Source organism: Corvus cornix, chromosome 9, assembly GCF_000738735.6.
Source record: "Corvus cornix cornix isolate S_Up_H32 chromosome 9, ASM73873v5, whole genome shotgun sequence".
NCBI lineage: Eukaryota > Metazoa > Chordata > Aves > Passeriformes > Corvidae > Corvus > Corvus cornix.
In genome coordinates this window covers 16,323,390-16,344,218 of record NC_046339.1, presented here as the reverse complement: position 1 = coordinate 16,344,218, position 20,829 = coordinate 16,323,390, and the positions used below count along the sequence as shown (strand labels likewise).

General features: G+C 40.8%; 1 long non-coding RNA gene across 1 annotated transcript in view; it reads right to left on the bottom strand.

The window, feature by feature from the left end:
- The window catches only part of LOC104693428, a 248,792-nt gene that overhangs the window by 207,000 nt on the left and 20,963 nt on the right, over positions 1-20,829 (bottom strand). The window contains exon 5 of the long non-coding RNA XR_005602585.1: positions 3,340-3,434. This is a non-coding gene — a long non-coding RNA (uncharacterized LOC104693428). The remainder of the gene's footprint in view (positions 1-3,339; positions 3,435-20,829) is intronic.

Below are 20,829 nucleotides of genomic sequence, written 5' to 3'. Positions count from 1 at the left end.
TATAGGCCTATATCTCAAACAGCAAGAAGTCAAAATTATTATCAGATATGTATCTTCAGCTGCAACTTCTTCACTGTAAGAGACAACGGGTGCACTCACATTGGGTTGGTAAGTTAAACAAGCCTTTCATTCAAAAGCAAGCATTAAGACTAATATGGCTCCCAGAACACAAATTCTGAAATACATATATTCACTGGTAAAATTCCAGGTCACAATTACTCTTTATGTAAATGTCTGTCCTGGTGGAATTTGAAGAAGCAAACACAAAGAAGGTAACACCCTGTAGGAATAGAAATGTGTTCAGTTCCTTGTTTAGGGCTTTGACAAAGAATATACTCACACACAAGGCTGAGTATCTGGATTCTGAGATCGCTGTCTCCAAAGCTGGAAGAGCACCAAACACAAGGAACCCCTTCCAGAGCACATTGCCTGGGTGGGCTGCTCCTCTCTAGAGTTCTCAAAGTCTCCTGATGCAGGGCAGGCCACTATCAGTCAGCCTGTGAGATCTGAGACTCCAAGAGGCATTGGGATCATGTTCCCAAGGCAGCCATATGCCAGATGCAAGATTGTATTTTCTAGCAAGGCTGCAGCAATTCAGCAAAAATGCAAGTAATTCCAAATATTTCAGCCTCAACAGATCTGTGTTTGCAGACCTTGGCATCAGTGGAACATTTCCAGACAGCTCCACTCCCATCAGCTCCATTCGTCCCAAATCTCTGGACGATACTACACCTCTGACACACAGGTACACACGAGATAAAGAGAACACGTTGGAATGAGGTTACTATCCAAAGCTTCAGGGGCAAAAAAAATGGATGCAAATGATTAGATCAGACTTGGATCCACCTATGATGTTCAACAGATCCTGGCTGACAGGTTCTGCCGGGAAGTGATAATAGGCAAAAGCGAAGGGAAGGGAAGGAGAAAAGGTAGCTAACAGACTCTGTAGTAAATTCATCCCGGGTGAGATCATGGACAAATCACCAAGGCCCTCCCTGTTTGTGGCATATCTAGAGAGATCTAAAATAAGATGATATGAAAAAGACTAAGATTGAAAGAATTTATATTTTATTTGGGGAGTAGTTACAAAAACAAAATATACAGGCAAAGGGGCTTTTGGAGCTGCTGATCAGCTCTGCCTGTCAAATTGAAAAGGAGCTGTGGGTGTTTCCAGCTGATTTTAAGAAACATCTTTACCTTGAGGCATCAGTGTTTAGCCCCTAACAGGTCCCCTTAATTACCAGTATGAAAAGGAAGAGACAATGATGAGAACAGATGGGGGTTTGGTCTCACATCCCATTATGGAGCAAACTATGTAAGCCTTACTCAGGTGGGAGCATAGGCTTTAATTCTGTATATCATAGTAGAATGTGGTACAGTAAAAGAAGATGTTCCCACATTATTCTGAAATCAGAGTCTGGACTCCATTTGATAGAAGACAAAAAGATGATTAAATAAACAACTTTTAAAAGATCATGAGGTAACTCTACTTCTTGTCTACTAGAAGATTAAAAGGCTGCATGTTACACTGCAAATAGTACTGCATCTAATAAAAAGCTGTGTTGTTAGCCCACAAATACAGAGGATGGCATGGAGAAGCAATTTGTTAGACTTGCCAGAATAGGTAGCAAGGAATAGAGAGAAGGAGAGCATTCTTAACAACTGTTTGCTTCTGTCATTGCAGAAAAGGAAGAATTGCCCAAGGCAGGTATATTTCCTGGTATGGCACAGGGACTTTGATAGTCAGCTGGTAATACATTTACCAGCTATCTAGTTTTCCCAGAAGTGTCTTGACCTGAGCTGACTCATCTGTGTCCCAGGAGGCTGATTAATCATTCTGATTTATTATGCTGTGGCCTGCTAGCCATTTCAGCTCTGTGTACATTGGTTCCAGTACAATATCTTATACAGGGCAAACTATGTTCTATATAGGCACAGTTATTTAAACTAGATTCAAAACCAAGAAGAATTTATCACCAAGCATCCAAAAAATTGAAATAAGTACAAAATGACACTCTACTGAGCAACATCTGGAAAAAAAGCTGAAACTTTAAAGGGCAGGCAGAGTTACAAGACAAGCTAATAAGCCAATTAAGCCTTATAATTATAGGCATCTTCCAAGGAAATTACAAAATTCCAAGAACTGCTTGTAACCTACAAAAAACCCACATGATTATTTTTAACAAGGAAGCAATGGAGTACTGTGTTATGGGAAACAATCTCAATGCTATTGAATTAATAGCTCTTGGTGGTGAACATACTACCAACCATGCTGTGGAAACCAGCAAAAAAGCTGCTTGAAAAAGCCAGAGTGTGGGCCCATACGCCTTTGTTTGCACCAAAAACGTGTTCTAAATGAAGCTCTACTCCAAAAAACATACTTGGAATGGGCATCACTGTGTCGGCTTTGTGTGATATTGTTATGATACTGTTATCATCTGCAGACAGCAGTCAAGGAAACTTCCAGTCATGAGACCTAAAGTAGACTAAGCAGAAGACTCAGCAAAGCATTAAAAAAAAAAAAAAGAGAGAGAAGGATAGCATAGCTGACAAAGAGTATTTTCCAAAAGCAATCTAAAACCCACATGCTCAGATATACAGTAGTACCTCACTAACTACAGTAGTTTGCCTATTCCCACCAGTATTCCACTTGAGATTCCACACTGCTTGTATCTTACTGATTTACACATAAATTGTGCTCAATTTATTTTATTTTTCTTGCTTTGGAAGTTCAGCTTGTGATCTCAGATTCACTCTGACAAAAATCTTTCTCCATCTCAACCCATAATAACAGTTTGTGGGACAAATAAAGACACTTATATCTCTGCACTGGACTACCACACTGACAGGTTCTCTGCCCAGAATTTTGTATTGGAATTGAATGGAGAAGAAGTGAATACCACACTGTTTCTCAAAGCCAGGCTCTGAACGTTTCCTATAGAATTAATAAGTAGTAGAAAGTAGTTTCTTGAGTTTCAGCAAGTTTACAATACAAAGATGGGGTACTGGATTATTGAAAAAGGAAGGTGTATGCCCAGTGGAAGCAAGGTTTTATTTTCTTAGAAGATCTTATGTTTATAAATTAATGTTTAAAGAGAAAAACAAATCACTTATTTAAAGAATGTGCCCAAAACTTTTAATCTTACACTCATTTCTGAGAGAAGTAGATTGCTTACAGTGGCCTTCACTTAAAAAAAATACTGATGCCAACAAATGCCTGCCAGCTGCGCATGAGGAACACTCTTTTAATTATACTGAACTTTGTAGTATTAGTGATGTTTTCAACAGACATCTTCAGCCACTGATAAAAAAAAGTTTGTATTTTTTCAGCTCACTCACATGAAATGGTTGTTTCAAGTGGATCTGTCATTGTGGTTTCCTGGATTTCTTCAGTCTTGTTGGAAAACTTGTAAATTCCCATGGCTGATAGTAAGCTAAGGAAGGAAATAAAAATTAGTAAATACCACTTCAGTGGTGTAAGTCCTTTTCTGGTCTTTGTTGGCTGAGAGTACATTTCAGATTACTATCTGCTTTTACACAAACTTCAAAACAGTTCCATCTGGGAATCCATCTGTATGTCCATTTTGCACCCTCTATTGAACTCCCTTCCACCAAATCAGGCTTCACTAAAGGTATATACTGGTAGATTAGTATTTGGCTGAATTAAGTGAGCCTGGGCTGCTAGTTTATTTTACAAGAGTACTTGACAATATAATACAATAAATGGATGAAGCAACGGGAAGGAAAATTACTCTTTAATATCATATTACTTCCTACAGCTACAGAGCAAAATATGTGAAAGAAACAGTAAGATAAATCAGATGATCTTTTTCCACATGCAGTGACTGGGTATTTAATATCTGCTAATTTTTAATTATATTTTTGAAATTGAAGATGTTTTATAAACTGAAAACAAAATGCATATAGAATATATTTACTACACAGAGGAATGACAGCAGATCAGCTTTCTGAAGTTATACCTCTTTTTGCACTCAGATCATGTACTAAAATTGCTTGCGCTGCTTACTACTTGTATTGCTGCAGATGAGAGCAGAATGCAGCCCAGCACAGCTGCAGAGAGCATGAAATACACAACAAGGACTATTAGTTACTGACTCCAGTTTACTTTTCCAAAAGCACCTAACTGTCCCATATGCTGTAAACAATCCCATGACTCCTGGAGAACATGAATAATAGTGAAAGAATCACGCCTTCTGAACAGAAGATTCCAGATTTTGCCACAGTTGTTCCAAGAGAAGACGTAGAAAGAAATTCTGAGTAGCATCATGCTGTTAGAGGAATATTGACACCGAGTTGACCCAGTGACAGCACTCAGAGCTGATGAAGAGATTTAAATGGTGCATTCTGGTGAGGGGTTCAGAAGTCAGAAGTCATAACCCAAAATAATTGTGTATACCGGAAATTCAAACTATTTCACTCAGGGTCAGAATAATGAACTCATGGTATTAGTTGCCAGTTAAGAACATGGAAACACTGCAGTCTAAGTGGTTTGGAGACATCTTGGCACTTTTATGGAGAGAGAAGGGATTAAAGGATCTAGTGACAAAACAGAAAAGTGGGGATAAAGAAAAACTTAAGGGGGGACAAGGCTCTGAGGTCAAGTGGCATTTTCCTCTCCAAACGTCATTTCCTTTTATGTCACTCTTCCCAAAGACATCATGTCACATTGAATAAACAATCACTAAAGCTTAGATGAGGAATTGACTCCTACTGGATTGAAACACGGATGAAGCAGCACTGTCTTTTCCTCTGCTCCATAACAGAAGTAGCTGCTAACCAACAAGAACAGACTTCTTTATCTATATACAACTCCATGCATTTGACCCACTCAATCTAATGCAGCGCATGAGGTTTTCTCGTATCAGCTTCTTCCTGTAACCTTATCTTCCCCAGTCCCATCAGAATACTACAGCTGACCAGATAACAGAATTAAACTGCAATAGCCTAACGTCACAACACAACACAACTGTCTAATGTACATTTCATTGGTGACACACTTCTTCATCTGTACTACCCAAAACATTTTGCAGTATTAACATGGGCACACCGTTTGCAATCAAGAAGTATATGGAGCTACTGATCAATGTTTTAAGTAACAAAGCACTAATAAAGGCACTATTTTAGACATTTTTGCTTTGTCTTGTTTTAGAAGAAAACCAGTTCCCATTAAGAGATTGCATCAGATATAAAAACATTTCAGTTGGAAACTACATGCTTATGCAAAAAGGATATGTAAAAGAAGGAGCATTTTTAATTTGTCAAGTATTAAAGCAAGACTGCAATAAAAGTTATTTCTGTTTGACTCTTTCAGAAATGGTTTCTACAAGTTAACTTTTACATTGTAGCTGCTTTCCTTTGCCTCTGTGTGAGTTGACATATACTGCACCAGTTGAGGCACAGAAGGGCTTCTCCAAGCAGCTTGGTACTGATCTGTCCCCAGGACATGTGGGATACTCAGCTATTCTGTGGCACTAGCCCACTGCATTGTGCTTTGTCCTACTTTGTTGAGTTAGGTTCTAATCTCTTGGTCTCCAGTGTACCTGTAAAAACAAGATCTAAGGAGGAGGGTAGGTAGATTATGTCAGGGGTCATGCTCATAGAATTATGAATACACTGATAAAATTATCTTGGAACCTGACTTTTCTCAACAGCATAAACCAAATCACATTTTCCAGAGCCAGGTCCACCTGGATATATATCATCATAAAATCACCCAGCTGTTTCTTTTCTAAAAGGTGTGGGGGGATCCCTTTGCTGATGTTTTGTGGAATACGCAGTTGTGTTTTCAGCAGTAATGCTTAACTGGATTGTCTCCAAATCTTGCTTGCTAGTGGGCTTCCTCATGGGCAGAGGCACTGAGCAGATTTTGTACCTTTCCAATCCTGAATCCTGAGGAAAGTCCCTGTGCAGGCCTGATCCGTGGCAGCAGCCTGCCAGGCCAGACGGACAGAGATCCTCCAAGCACTACAGGAGAGCTCGAGTGGAGCTGATTCAGATCAGCAATGAGACAAAGCAAGAGAACATGGAGCAGGCTGCATTCAGGCAAGGGGATTTGTCCAGAGATAGCAAAGAAAAATTTCAATAGTTTTCTGAATTGCATGGGGCCTAAATGGAGCAAATCTTTGAACTTTTGGAGCATTTGGAACATTTGCCAGTGGTTCAGTCATTTTTTACATATGGCTTAAAAAAGGTTGCATCTTATGCATTTACATAGAAACCAGCTTTGTCAGCTCACATCCTGGGATATGGCATTAAAGAACATTCCTCCGATTCTACCCACACAGACAGTTCAATTTCCACAAGTCCCTCAGCTTTCAGTTACCATTAAAAACAGATGTCAAGATCTTTGCAGACTATATTATTAAATCAGGTAAACATTTGTTTGTTTTTTCTCTCTTGTCTTCTTAAAAACATTGTAGAATCGCACTTTATTAAAGCATCTCTGAAGTGCCCTAGAATTTCAGCTAATCTACATTTGCTTCTATCCAGTGTCAGTCTGACACCTCTACCTATCTCTGCTGAATCCCACAGTACTATATAATATGCCTCCAAAACTTATCTAGGTTTCATGTAATAGAGATATTTTATGTTTGGGGACTGATAAAAAGATAATTCAAACTATAATTATAACCATTTGCTCCATGTAACACTTACTCCTTACAGCATAAAGCCATTTTTTCAATTTTTAATTTTGTTTTGTTAAACTTAACAAGTGGCTTCTAATTTAATCTGCAATTAATTAATTTCAAAATTAGGAGATCTTAAAGCATTGAAGCTCCCTCTTAGTTAAAAAGAACAATTAATTATAGATTAGTAATCAGTTAGAAGCTATGCATTAGTAATACTTTGAATTCTGAGAGACAACAGTTATACAGAGAGAAACACGTGTGGATGGATACTTCAGAAAAGTAGATGTAAGACAGAGTTCACCTGTCTAGAACTCTAGAACTCTACAGTCCTGACTCTAAAAAAAAATTAGACAGCCAGACAGGGACTTAGCAGGTTGAAAAAGACCAAGTAAGATCTTAATTTCCTTCTGCCATTCTTTCCACCCTACCTACTAGCTCAATTTTGCCATTTTGGTCCATGATTTTGTTTGCCCTGTAAAGATTTGTCTTTAACAGAACAACTCTCATGAGCATTTGTCTGTGTACAAGATCAGTGCTTAAGCAAAACAAGTCACCATCCCCTCTGAGTCCTCCCATGCCATTGTGATGTTAAAGTGATTTATAACAAAGAATTTATATCTCATTATTCAATAATGGGTGTAGTTCAGAATTCAGGTTCTATCTGGCTCCATTAATTACATGTCAACGATTTTTCTCCCCTCCTTTTCCAACAGAAAAATAAGGTGCTGCCAGAGCAGTCTGCCTGAAAGGTCTAAATGTCAGGGCAGCAGTTTTGAATCAAATGGATCTGACTCAACCAATGCGAGAATGAAAACAGCTATTAGACATTCCGTGACAAGTTGCTGTGACAGGGAAAAGCTTAGAACTGCTTTTCACCCACTTGCCTCCATGGCTTTGGCTCTGTCCTGAATGCACAAAATGCAACACCAGGAGAATAAATAACCTGTCCTGAAACTTCTGTGGCTTTTCCTATGGCTGGCACTAAGGATTCCTCCTTTACCTTCCCAGAGAAGGGACTGACAAGGGCAGTTCTGCAGTTCAGAGGGAAGTTACACTGCAGCAGGGTACGGGGGGCCAGAACAGGGCTCAGACCAAGCTTCCACTGAGCAAGTTTTAAACTTGTTTAAAACTTTCAAGCTTCTGACAACCCAGCCATTTATCTGATTTCAGTACCATTTTATACTTTTCTTCTACCCAGACAAGCTTTTTCTTGTCCTGGTTACATAAAATTAAATTTCAAACACAGGAATGATTTTGCTCTGCGTAGTTAAGACTACTTCTGGTTTGCTACTTCGGCCTATCAATAAAGGTCTGAAGAAGGGCTGCTTCTTATCCCTCCTGAAGGCTCAGGGATGCACCAGAAAAGCAAGCAAAACTGGAAAAATATAAAAGAAGATCCCCTCCAGGGGGGGAAAAAAACCCCAACAAAACAAACAATAAAAAACAACCCAACCACCAAACATGCTGGAAATACACAGAGAGCAAAGAGAAAAGTCTTTAAATTCAATTCAATAGCCTAAAACTTCAAGTCATATAACTTTTCCCATACATTAAATAAGTGTCCCATAGTATTTTATTTATAGCATTTAAGGAAAGTACAACAGAGGAAGTATCCCCTGGGAGCCAATTCACCTCTTAAACATGTTCACCTTTTTCAGCATCACTTTTATCTGAAAATTTATGAGGACAACATGTACCTGACCTGCCTCCAAAGAGACCACAATTTGCAACATACCAGGTGGCTACTTCCGAGGAGCAGGAGAGAAGGGGGGAGGGAGCTTTTCCCCAATTCCTCTGGTACAACAGACAAACAGCCTCCAAACTTCCTAGACAACCTTCCATAGAGCAAAGAGCACAAAATGATTAGGAGTTTAAAATTCTTGGGGAAGCCTGCCCCAGAAGAGGGATATTTGAAATAAGGGGCTCTGTATTCTCTCCCTCCTCCCTCAGGGACAATGACACCAGGAGGCAGGAAAGAGGCTGATTCCTCCTCAGATCTGTGTGTCTTCACTGTAGCAACTGGTAACTAAATATTCTTGAATTAAAACCAGAGCTGGACAGGTTATGTCCTGATAAACACAGTTTGCTGTTTGGCAGTTTTGTCAGCCACTTCATATTTCATTAATACCATCGCTCACAGGCTGCCTAAGCACCAAAAAAATAAATTTGAAACATTCAAATCACTTAAAGGTTTCCTGGGAAAAGTATCGGACTGCATGAGACCACCTCATGTGTCCAGAACTGCCACATGTATAAAGAAGGTCCTTAAAACATTGAAAGACTGTGTCCTGTCCTCTTCCATTTGCATTTTCCTGACCTTTTCCAGCTGCCTTCCTCTATTTGTATGCATCTGTTTGCCATCTGCCATTACCAAACATTCTTCCTCCATCAATGTTTGCAGTTCTCCTGCAATCTTTCAAGACTTTTGCTCTGGCCAAGCTGTCATGTTAATCTGGCTTCTCTGAAGGCACTGCTTGCAGCTAAATCTGTGCAGAAAAGCCACCAGCCTGGAAAAACACCAGGGAAGGTTCAATTAAAGACAGTACAGGAGACAAGTTTCATGTGTGACCTCTCTCCTCCTCTCCAATGATGAATCAGTCTCCTTGATCATTCCTACAGATAACAGCAAAACCAACAAATGACACAAGAGAAAAGGACTTGTCAAAGTAGGTGGTGACCCGTGCCACCAATTTCTCTATTAAAGGGATGGGTTTGTTTCTTACTGGCACTTGTTTTCTGCTGGGGACATATCAAGGCTTGAAATTCTCAATCTCTTTCGGTTGTCAGGCATGAGATCACTCTTTAAACTTCTATTTCTGTGGTGGGATACAAGATTAAACATAAAATTAATCACCAATATACTTTTGCCACTTGAAAGGACAAAATTTCCTATTGAATATTTCTGAGATCTTTAATTTACACCTCATGCTCACAAAATGTGTTTTCCACTTGCTTCATTTGGGTATCTTCAGGCTTTTCCAGGTTCTTTCTTTCCCTGTTCTTTTTTATCCTATAATTACCTAAGGAGAGCAACTTAACACTGTTGCCATAAAGATGAAAGTCCTAAAAGAGTGGCATGTTTAACACCTTTCAACCAATCGAAAGAGCCTGAGAAGATGAAGAGAGAGAACTCATTATCAATGCTTTTTGTTGGCATATAAGGAAAATCACCTAATGACTGCTGACCTTTAGGCTTACTTGCTTTGGTTACAAGCTTACGCCACTGCTAAGCCAATGTGGTCTGAATCAAATTCCAGGTAAAACAGTCAGAATCCTTCTGCATCCTTACATGGTCTTACTGTCCCGAAGGGGACAGCCTCTATCTGCTCACCCATACACAGATTCCCTACACTTGGCTCTGTACCCAGAGTCATAAGAAAGTCATTTCAGGAACAGTGTTCTTGGCTTCTTAAACAAACAGTATACATTGGAATAGTTACTGCCAAGGATTAAAATAATGCCTAAGTGATTTTTTTCCAGGCACTTCACAATACAGTAATTTTTTCATTCAACAGCCTTTCATATGACACTTTTATATAAAAATGTTTACAGGAAATAGCAAACTTTCCTTTCATTCTTCAGGTTACATGTACCCCCATAAAATGCAAATGCTGAGTGAAGTCATTGAACTACCCGACACTTAAAAATGAACACATCTAAGTATCCTGCTTTAGATCAAATAGTGGCTCCCAGCAGCTAAAGGGATATTTCAAACACTGGATAACTGATCTTTTCCCGGCCTCCAACTGCCACTTTTAATGGGGAGTTACACAGGGAATCTTTATTAGCAAAGATAGTGGGCCTTAGAGGGTCAAGCAAAGGCAGCTGCCATTTGCACTTGCACAGTGAGATGCTCAAGCCTTTATCGTTGTGCGGACTTCTAAAATTTGAAATGAGAACTGGGGACTGTCACAGGGACAAAACACATCCAGGAACACACAGTCTTGCAGCACACCAGAGTCTATGCACTTTCTAGCAGACCTGTAGGAAAGCTGGCAACAGCTGCTGGGAAATGCCAGCCAAAAACCCAGAATCTGCTTCTGCAAAGACGTTTCTAAAGAAACGGAAACATTTCAAATCACTAAAAAACTTTTAGGATTCTCTCTCATCAGAATAGTTCAATAACGATGTAAAAATGTCAGTTGCATTCAGTTTTCCTTTTCTCCAAAGTTTTAGGAGGGTTGTTTTACCACAAGAGTAAAAGTCAAAAAGCCTCAAAACCAATTTGCAGTGAATGCATTTACCAGTAGCACATACAGAGAGAGGCACACTGAGCCTCTGGCACAACAAACATGACATTCCGAAAGCTGAACTCAATGGACATGGACTTGTTACTCCTACAATTTCTGTGGGAGATGCTTTGGCTATTCCTGTGCTGGGCAAAAGACAACACAAGGCCCTCCAGCTGAATGCGAGTGACTCATAAGGAAGCAGAAAAGCTTTCCTAGAAAGAACCTATCATCATGTTCCTCTTTCATTCTTGGTGGAGAGATGTCAAGGCTTTGCTTCTCTTCCCTCTGTCCTTCCTTGCATATTTTTTAATCAGGTGATTATGCCACAGTCTTCTTTCCTCTCAATAAAGAGAAACATCCAACCCTTCAGCATTCCAACTGCAATCACCTGCAAAAACAATGAACAAGAGCAACACAGGACATGAGGTGCTGCTTGGCCAACAAATAGGAAGGATCCCTTCTCTTGGGCTACATTGGCTGCCCAAGGTGTGCTGTGAGTGTGGCTTTATGCCCATGGCTACTCCACCAGCAGCTTACCGTGCCAGGAACACGGGTACAGCTGCTTGTGGGGCAGTGTGTACTGGCTCTGGGACACGCCAGCTCAAAACCCTGCAACAGGAACAATGTTGGAGCAGGTATTTTTTACATGTGCTTTGCTAGAGGAAGAAATCAATCACAAACATACACACTGGGTACAAAGGAGCTTCAGGCTCTCTTCATGTCTTCTCCCTCACTGCCAGCTTTGGGAAGAGAGCAGTTGCTACTAAAGAAAAGGGGCTTCACATTTTGCCATGTTCATCGTCATGTTTTTTTTCCCCCTAAGGCCTTATCCCAGTTACTACGGAAGTAAACTGGCAGGCAAGAAATGCTGGCAGTTAGGAGTCCTATTGCCATAGGGCTGCTTTGTCTCCCAGAGCAAGTAGTCATTGTATTTCTGGTTTATATTTACTATCAGAGCTGCAGTCAGTCACAAAAGCTGCAGTTTCAGCCTTGCAAGGGGAACTGCAAGGGGAGATACCACAGCCCACACTGAAGTGACTTTCCAGAGGGGATGCTGATATGCTTGCTCTTGTGTTTCCCTGAGCATGCCCAGGGACAATACAAGGGTTTTGGGCAGCTAGGCCAGAGTCTGGTTCTTCTGCACAACAAATCAAATTGACCAGCAGTATGAAGTATTAGACATTTCAAATCATCAGAATTTATCCAAAGAAAATGCTGTTTATTTGTAACACCTTGTTCCAAACCTTCCGCAGGTCAGAAACTGGACCCAGCCTGGTTTACCACTTCAAAGCTGATGATCCTAAAAATTTAAATTCAAAACCAAATTAAAAACCACCAACAATAAAATTTTCTACAAATGAGAAACTCTGTTTTCCACCGCCTTGGAATGTGTTTTGTTGAATGCAAAAATTAGTATCTTGGCAAAGACAGCAGAATTTTATCACTTACTTTTTCCAGAGGAGTCCTGAAATATTTATTATGTGCATGGGACGAGCATAATGGAATTCATTCTAATGCTCCATTCAGAAGAGAGTTCATGAGAAAGTAAGAACAGGTCTTTTAATGAGTGGAACCAAGTGAAAGGTGATTAAGATTTGGCCAATTTAACTTTTCTAAAAGCTTATCCCTTTGCAGTCATTGTAAACTTCATTTCCTCACACTCAGGACACACACCTGACAATCTGACCAAACAACTCCACTGGACTTTGATGTAAGGGTGGGCCTGCAGGCAGACAAACAAATTGCTTCAGCTTACATCTCTCTTTCTGGCACTTTTGTCTTTCTTCAAGAATCAACTTGGATAAAAGCAAATCTCTTGAGAGGAAAAATATGTTTCCATTTAGTGAGGGACCATCCTTTATCCATTCTCAGACTGAGAAAGGAGTAGCACTGAGCTCTAGGACAAGAAAAGGAATGCACAAATGTTGAACTAGCTGATGAGCAGCATTTCTGTGGGAAGGCAGGAAGAGGGGGGTTTCAAAGAAAGCATATTTTGGGTGTACAACAGGAAAATTATAACTGCTTTGGAAATTATTCCGAAGAAAACTTACTGTTTAGAGGCAAAAGTCTCACTGGGGGAAGAAGAAACACCGTGGGTTACAGGAGAGATTCAGAGAAGGCAGCCAAGCTGCCTGGATTCACGGAGGCACTGTCACATAAAGCCACATATAGTCAAGTGGCCACCCAGCCTCCACTCCCAGATAGAAATAGACCTTTGGGATATAATAGGGGAGGGGGCAGACCAAAAAGGAGGAATTACCCTCCCCCTGGCCTGTGCTAGATTTGTCTGCAGGCACAAGCAGTCACGGGGTCTGTGAAGCAATAAGATAATGTGACATGGCAGAGCTTAAAAATAACATTGCTGATTGGAAAACATCAGTGTCCATTACGTGGGACAAACTCCTGGGGCTACATGCAAAAAGCTTCCAAAGTTCTCTGTGACCAGAGTCCAGATCTCGAAAGGTGGATAGCAACAGCAAATCGCTTGTGGAAAAAAGACACTTCCCAGGTTTATTCAGTCATCCAGAGAGTACTCTGAAACTGCCTGTTACCAGGCTCCAAAGCAAGGAAACACTGAGGTCTCCAACATGTGCATTTCTACAGGTAATTAGATATTATTAAAGTGTTTCTCTATATAACAAAGGAGGTCAGGAGAGTCACGGTGTTTGGGATTAAAAGTGTTTCAGGCATGGATATAGCTGAAGGAAAAATTGCTTCTACACAACCCAAAATAAGTTGTAATAAAATAGTGTAAGGTTTCTTTGCATGTACTGAATAATGGGTAATTTCATAACTTCCAATACCCATACTTTAGACAAGCTTTTACAAACCAAATTCAATGAGTTCTGCTCAAGGGACTCTTGCAACACTGTGAAACATGCAATATCCACAGGTATTGCAACATCTAATTGCAAAATAAAGGCTGTTTGCCTCCAAATCTCGTCATGCTCTCCTTCTAGCCAACAGCGACAGTGTTACATAGAGATGATTTTCTTTTGGGTTAGTGAGTTGAATCAGCTCAATAGTCATCTGACAGGCACCCAACACACCCAAGTCAAGGAAAATAGCAGAATTGCAAGGCCAGGAGCTAAGAAGGAGAGCAAGACCTCTCCTGCCTGTAATACTGAACTGTTAGCACAGCTACTTCTGTCACTGCAGTGCTGCTCACGAGCTGTTCAGCTGTCCCATTGGTTAGAGGCAAGAGTTCTGCAGGTCACTTCTGAGCCCAGTGCTCCAATGTGGACAGGAAAACAATGCTGCACCCACCACATGTTGTGGCCACACTTCTAAAGAGTCAGGGGGAAGCAAAATTTTTGTAAATGTTATTGGCATAGAAAAAATACCCCAATTATCTGTGAGTGACAAGCTAACAAAGGGAGTTTTTAAATACTCTGATTCAGAAATCAAGCAGAGCAGTTCACTACCATTGACCACAGAACAGCAGGCATCTTGAAACAACTCAGACAATGTAAGGTTTGCTGGTACCGCTTTCCTTTCCTCTTTATTCCTGGCTGATCCCTGTGCTCTGATCACCTTGCACTGCACACTTCCTGTTTTTCCTCTATATATTCTAGTCAACTTCTGCTTTTCCTTCAGACTTCCAGGCCAGAATTACTGGGAGGGGAGCCTCACTATACCTTCTTACAGAGAGAAAAAACACAGCACTTAACCATTTTATGTGATAAAATGAGCACAGACCTTAGTGATCAAAAGAGAAAACCAGCATCTTCCAGAAGAGTTCAGAGTGGGACCCAGCTGAAGGTCAGAGGGCTCTGGAGGGGCCCTGAGTGCATGGCTCAGTGACACAGCCAGGCTGACCTGCTGGCTGGCAGGTGCAGATGGAGGACTTCTATTCCTGCATAATGTTATTCCTCTCTCCCCTGTGCCTCCTGCTCCAGGTGCCACCTGTGCAGCCCTGTCCCTTCTGTGGAGGAGCACTACTAATTATCCAGTTCAGTTCATGGGCATGGCAGAACACTTCATTTCAGTTGTGAACTCTTACAAATTAAGTAGGTTGAACAAGCCATGCTGGACCACCAGAGCTGAAGTGGGCAAAGCAGTGGGGAACAGGAAGGTGGGAGGAGCAGGATTGGTCCCTCTCACCTGATAAATTGAGCAACATCATCAAACTGTGTGACTTCTTCTGGTGGAGACTGTACCAGGTCTCCCTTTGTATCTCTGCATGATTCTGTCACTGGGCACTCAGACACTCTCAAGTAAGAGTGAGAGGAAGAGGTTACCTGATCAATCAAGTATTTCCTTCAGCTGCAGTTCTTTTTCCTACAGGAAGCCCTGGCTTGTATAAACCACTCAAGAAGCAAACATCAAAGGACTCCTCTATCACTTAGTCAGGATAATAGACTGTACTTGAACTCTACCCAGTGAAGTGAAACTTCTTAAACTGAGAGCTGAAGTTTAATTTGTTATTCCTGGCAAACTGCCCAAGAGGAAATGGATCCAGGGCAGAAGTTTGTTTGTTAGATAGCAGTGAGAGATTGACACTTTTATAATAAGCCACGAAAGAAGGGAGAATAGAAAGAGCTGCTGAAACTACTGATTATTATAAGATCTGCTCTTAATGCTGCATGAGTTACAAGATCTCCTTTTAGTAATTGTCAAATAATGGAAATAAGAGACCATGAAACATCAGTAAGGAAAGAGTTTGAGCAGAGATTGTGCACATGAGGCTGATTCAAAAGAATAAGAGGAAAAAGCACAAAATCAGCTGCAGCAGGTCCTTTACAGACTGGAATTCTTCACTAAAGATGAAAGGTACTGACTGCCAGTTCTGTCCACACTTTCAGTCCATTGTATGTCCGTCCGTCCATACCCTGCCCACTAGTGTCAAAAATGTGGTGCAAGGAGCTCTCAGTTGTTTGATAAGGTAGGCTACAACACAGCCAGGATCCCCCTCCAGCGTGTTGTCCTGTGGCTCTGTTGCCCCTGTGCCTCAAGATACATAAGCTCATGGACCCTCTGCCCTACTGTGGCACAGCCTCAGCCACACCAAGCTTCAGAAAGCCAACAGAAAACATGGGCTGTGGTGAACAGATAGCAAAATGGTTTCCCTGCACTGAAATTCTTTGGTTTGTTTTTCAAAACAACCAACTGCACTTGACAGATACACCTTAAGCAAAAACACCACATGAACTTTACCCAGTCATCTCTCTGGTGAGCTCAATTAAGATATCATCTTCTAAATAAGAAATCTGAAGTTGCTTTTTGACTTCGGGATATATGACAGTTACCTCTTTATTATATATTAAAAGTAGAAGTATTCCATGGTAACACATACCATTTTGGAATCTCCTTTAGTGTCAGTAATTTACAAGCTGCATTAAGACAGACAATTTAAACTAATGAAAGCTCCCAACAAGAGCAAAGCAGTGCATTTACCATAAATACCAAGAGGCTTCATCCCTTCAGGCAATTTTTAAAATATTTTTTTCCCCTTCACTATGCCTGGAGCACAGTTTAAGGAGCTGATTAGGTATATAGATTTAAGAACAACTACAAATATTAAGAAATACTACTGGGCGCATTTGGTAGTGACTCTTCCGAAGTTCCTTGCACAGATTTTGCAATGTGGAAGAATTCTAAATATTGTTATACCCCTTTCCTTGATGTTTTGTTCCTTTGGTAAAGCATTTTATTTGGAAAGGCTTTGTCTAAAGGTTAAACAGTCCCCCTGAAATCTCTGAATGAAACAGAAAAGCGTGTTTAGACGTCTGGTCCCAACTGCCATTGTCCCATACCTGCCAAAACTCCCAGGCTGTGTGGACACTGGCAGCTCCCAGAGTACATCTGCCACCAAGTCCTGTCCTTCCATGGGGACAAGGCAGATGTGGATCCAGCCTCAGACCCTGCAGAGATGCAGCAGAGAGTTTTCAGCTGTTTGGACCATGAATACTACTATAGACATTCCTCATCTTTCAAAGAATAAAAAGCAAAGCACATGGAATCATCCTGTGGATCAGCCTAAGGCCTTGAGCTGCCAAGCTGAGCCATCCTTGCTCTGCCATACACCACAAGAACAGATACAATGTGAACACTGTCCAAATATATCTCCTGTAGTTTCTGCCTGGGTCTTAGTGAGATCCTCTCTTGGGAAGGAAAGATTCATCAATAAGCACCCATCCATAATTAAGCAAATAGGCTATTGGAGAAATTTAATAGCAAATACCTAAAAAATTATTTTTATACCATACGAAGACAAAAAGAGAAACAGGAAAGCATGAAATCATATTTTGGCTTTCTGCACAGGAACCACAGAATAAATCATATGCTGTTGATACATTGCTTTCAGATTCTCACCCAATAGTTATTATGACCAAATCTACAGCAACTCTGTAAAAACAGAGGAATGAGGCTGATGGAGACTGTTTGGTTCTCAGAGCCAAGATAGCTGTAAACAGGTAGCATCTTTACCTTTAAATTAACAGTTTTAGCTAATTGGGCTGTCACTTTTCCAGCTGCTAACCACTAAGCATTTGCCTCCTAAGCTCAAGGAAGAAGCCTCCAGAGACTGTGAGTCTGTGAATGAAAACTGTTTTGGGTCCCATGGCAAAGAAAGTACTTTGCTCTCAAAAATAGATACATTTCTTGTGGGAAAAAACAGCCCAGCTCCTTCCTCTCCCATAGATAACAATGCAAAATGTCAGACACCTCCCAGGCTCTGTTCCCAGGAGATCAATAGCATTGCAGTCACTACTTTGGTGGGTTTTTTCCATAAAGGTTAATTCGTATCTAATCAAAAATCGTGACCCAACAGTTCACTGCTTATGGGAGCATGAGGTGTGGAACGTAAGGCTGCCAATAGTGTTGAACTGCTACAGCTGCAAAAAAGCTACAGCAGGATTTGAGCACTTGGAAGACCCAAAGCTGGGGTGTGAGAGAGGTAAAGACTGGAAGCAGGGAAGCAGGCAGGGCCTGTGTTCAGTGCACAACAGTGAGGGGCTCCAAAGCAAGGGGAGCTTTCTGCTGCAAACACAAACCTGCTGGCTTGTGTTTGCAGCAGAAAGCCCATGGGATGCATTCACTGTGTTGACAGTATGTTGTGCAGGCTGGGGGCTGCACAGTGACAGTAGAGCAATGCGGAATGAAACACTAAAGATCACATTCAAGGGTAAAAAGCGTGCCATGTGCACATTTTTAAAGCAAAGGCTTTCACCCAGAGGGTTTGGTGACTGCAGCATACGAGCATCTGGGGCCCCCACACAGTATCAGCTCTGCCAGAGCCACCAGGCCAGAGCCCTGTGCTGCTGGCTGTCACCTGCTGTAGGGCAGCAGCCAGGGGGGCTGAGTCCTGCTGGGAAACTGCACAGAGGGTCTGACACCATCGCCCAGCAGCACTGCCACCCCTCTGTGTCACAGCACTGCAGCACTGCTTCAGGACCCTTCTGGTCCCCTGCACTGCACCTCACACCTCTATTAACTTTGTGCTGAGATCGCAGGCAGCCACATCTAGGGCAGGGGCAGAAGCAAGGACAGATGTGAGGACACTCCCCAGAGGTGATCCCAGTCCATTATTCTCATTTCATTAGATAAATCCTACACCAAACAGCCAGGAAAAAAAAAAGAAAAAAAATCCCAGATAGGCAGTTAAACTGAACCACAGGCTGTGCAGTACCACAGCAGGCTCCACAAAGCTCTTGCATTCCCAGGGGAGTAAGAAAAGGGGGAGGAAACATCACAAGAGATGACTTTGCTTACTCACATCATTGGTGCAGACACACTTGTTTACATTTGATTGGCCTCATCTAAACTTTGCTGGAGGTTGACCATAATATTTACAAGATGAAAGAACAATTATGTAGCTGAGAGCAGCTAAATGGAACAAAACAAAACCAGAGACAGAGAAATCATGTCATTTGCTAAAGTCAAAAAAAACCAAACTGAGCCATCAGACCACACATTTGCCTCACGCTATATAATTTACACCATGGTACTATTTGTGCTGCTTTACTGCTATATGGATGTTCTTTGAGTTTATAAACACTTACAGTGCTTATGTGCTCCATGTACTTACTTGTACCATAAAAATTTATATGGAAGGATATTTCTCATGCCTCATCTGTTTGTTTACAGAGTCCACCTTTAAAAGACCAATATTCTTCCCTCTGGGGCCTGTTTACAGTCTGCACCTGTGATGGTTTCTTCAGTTTCAACCTCATGGGCTGTATTTCTTACATAACTGTTTTCCCTCTTTCAGACACCATTAATCATCCCTCCGTCAAAATCTTCTTCCCACACCAGGCTTTACTGTACATTCCTTGCATTTTCATACCATGATGTCAGTCCAGAAAGGAACAAAGATAAGAATTGCTCAAGATTTTCCTTCAAATGATCCTGTTTCTACAAAGCTATATATAAAATAAAACCCTCATACTCACCACGGAATTTGGAAAGGACCAGACTTGGGGATTTGTGATTTTCTAATCTTCCATGTCCTTATTTCTTGAAAACTAAATGCAAAATTATTTCGGAAAAATGAGTGCAGAAGTACAGGGACCAAAGCAAGCACAACTCAGCTTTGTAATCAATGGTAGAGCAACTAGGCAAGTATGTAAATTACACTGCAAATGTTTTGAAAATAGTTTGTCAACTATGCTTGAAAAAGTATGACTTTTTTTTTCACACTTTTCAATGTTTGGGAAAGTGAGATTGTTGCATGCATTTAACACCTTTTCGCCACTGCAAATGATTTAGAATAGCAAGAAGAAAAGAGTGCTGAGATGCTATTTCCATTCATTTGCATGTTTCAGAGATAGGATGGACTCCAAATTTTTAATTATCATTTTCCTTTTGTGAAAGAAAGCAAACTCTGTTAAATCTGTCGAATCCCTATTCCTAGGCAAACATTCACCCTACTATGGTTTTATTGGACTCAAGAGTAGGTATCTTCCAACTAATTAAGATCTCTGCCTTTTTTTGTTGTAACACTAACACTGTAAAGACTCCACATACCATCACAGCAAAGCATCAGAGGAGCAGTGTTGTAACATATCTGCCTGTCAAACATCACCTAAAAAAATACCCAGGCAGCTCTGTTCTTCTCTTGGAGTGAAGAAGAGAGCTGTTCAAGCAGAACAATATTTGTTTTATTGACAGATTTTACTGTTATCTGATACCCACCAGTGGGCTCCATTTGCAGTTTTTATCATAGAGTAATTGCTTATTAGAGACATTAGCAGGTTGTTTATTTGAAAACTATTATGCTAATAAGGAACAATCATATTAGCAAGGTGTGCTCTTTACAACTTTATTTGTTTATCCTCAGGGACTAAACTTCTGAAACCCCAAACCTTTTGTTACACACTGAAAGATTTGGAAGTAAAATGTCTTAAGTTTTTTTTTCATGTCTGAGAAATTTGTCCAATAATAATCAGTAGTTTTATTGCTGTCGTAAATAACAGGAGCTGCCTGTGACAGAAGGATGCTCACAGGATTGAAGGCTATTCTGTACACAACCATTTACTTGTCTGGAAAAATTATGTTGCTGCTGTATTTGCATATTTTCTTATTACAAATGTTACCATAGCTATAACCTACCAACTTCAGTATATTATTAAGACCAAAGGGAAGGAAGAAACTGAATGTAGCATAGCTTCCAAGGCTCTGGGAAAGCACCTGTTTCCCTTATCCTTGGAGCCCTAGGGGCTTTTTAACCTTGGACTCACCAATAAACTCCCTTAATGATGACCTAGATGGGATCAGTTATATTTACACATCCCAAGATTTCTAACAAACCAACAAGTACTTACAGCACATTTTCAGTCTTGCAAGAAAATGCTTTCACCATTAGCACAACTGAATTTTTTGCTATGCTGCTGCTGTTCATTATTTTGCTGTGCTGAGGGTTATTTGTACTGTATACAGTATCACTTTCAGGTAATAATTAAGAAAGCAGTCTTGCAATGGGTAGTGCCCACAAGCAGAGTAGAGTT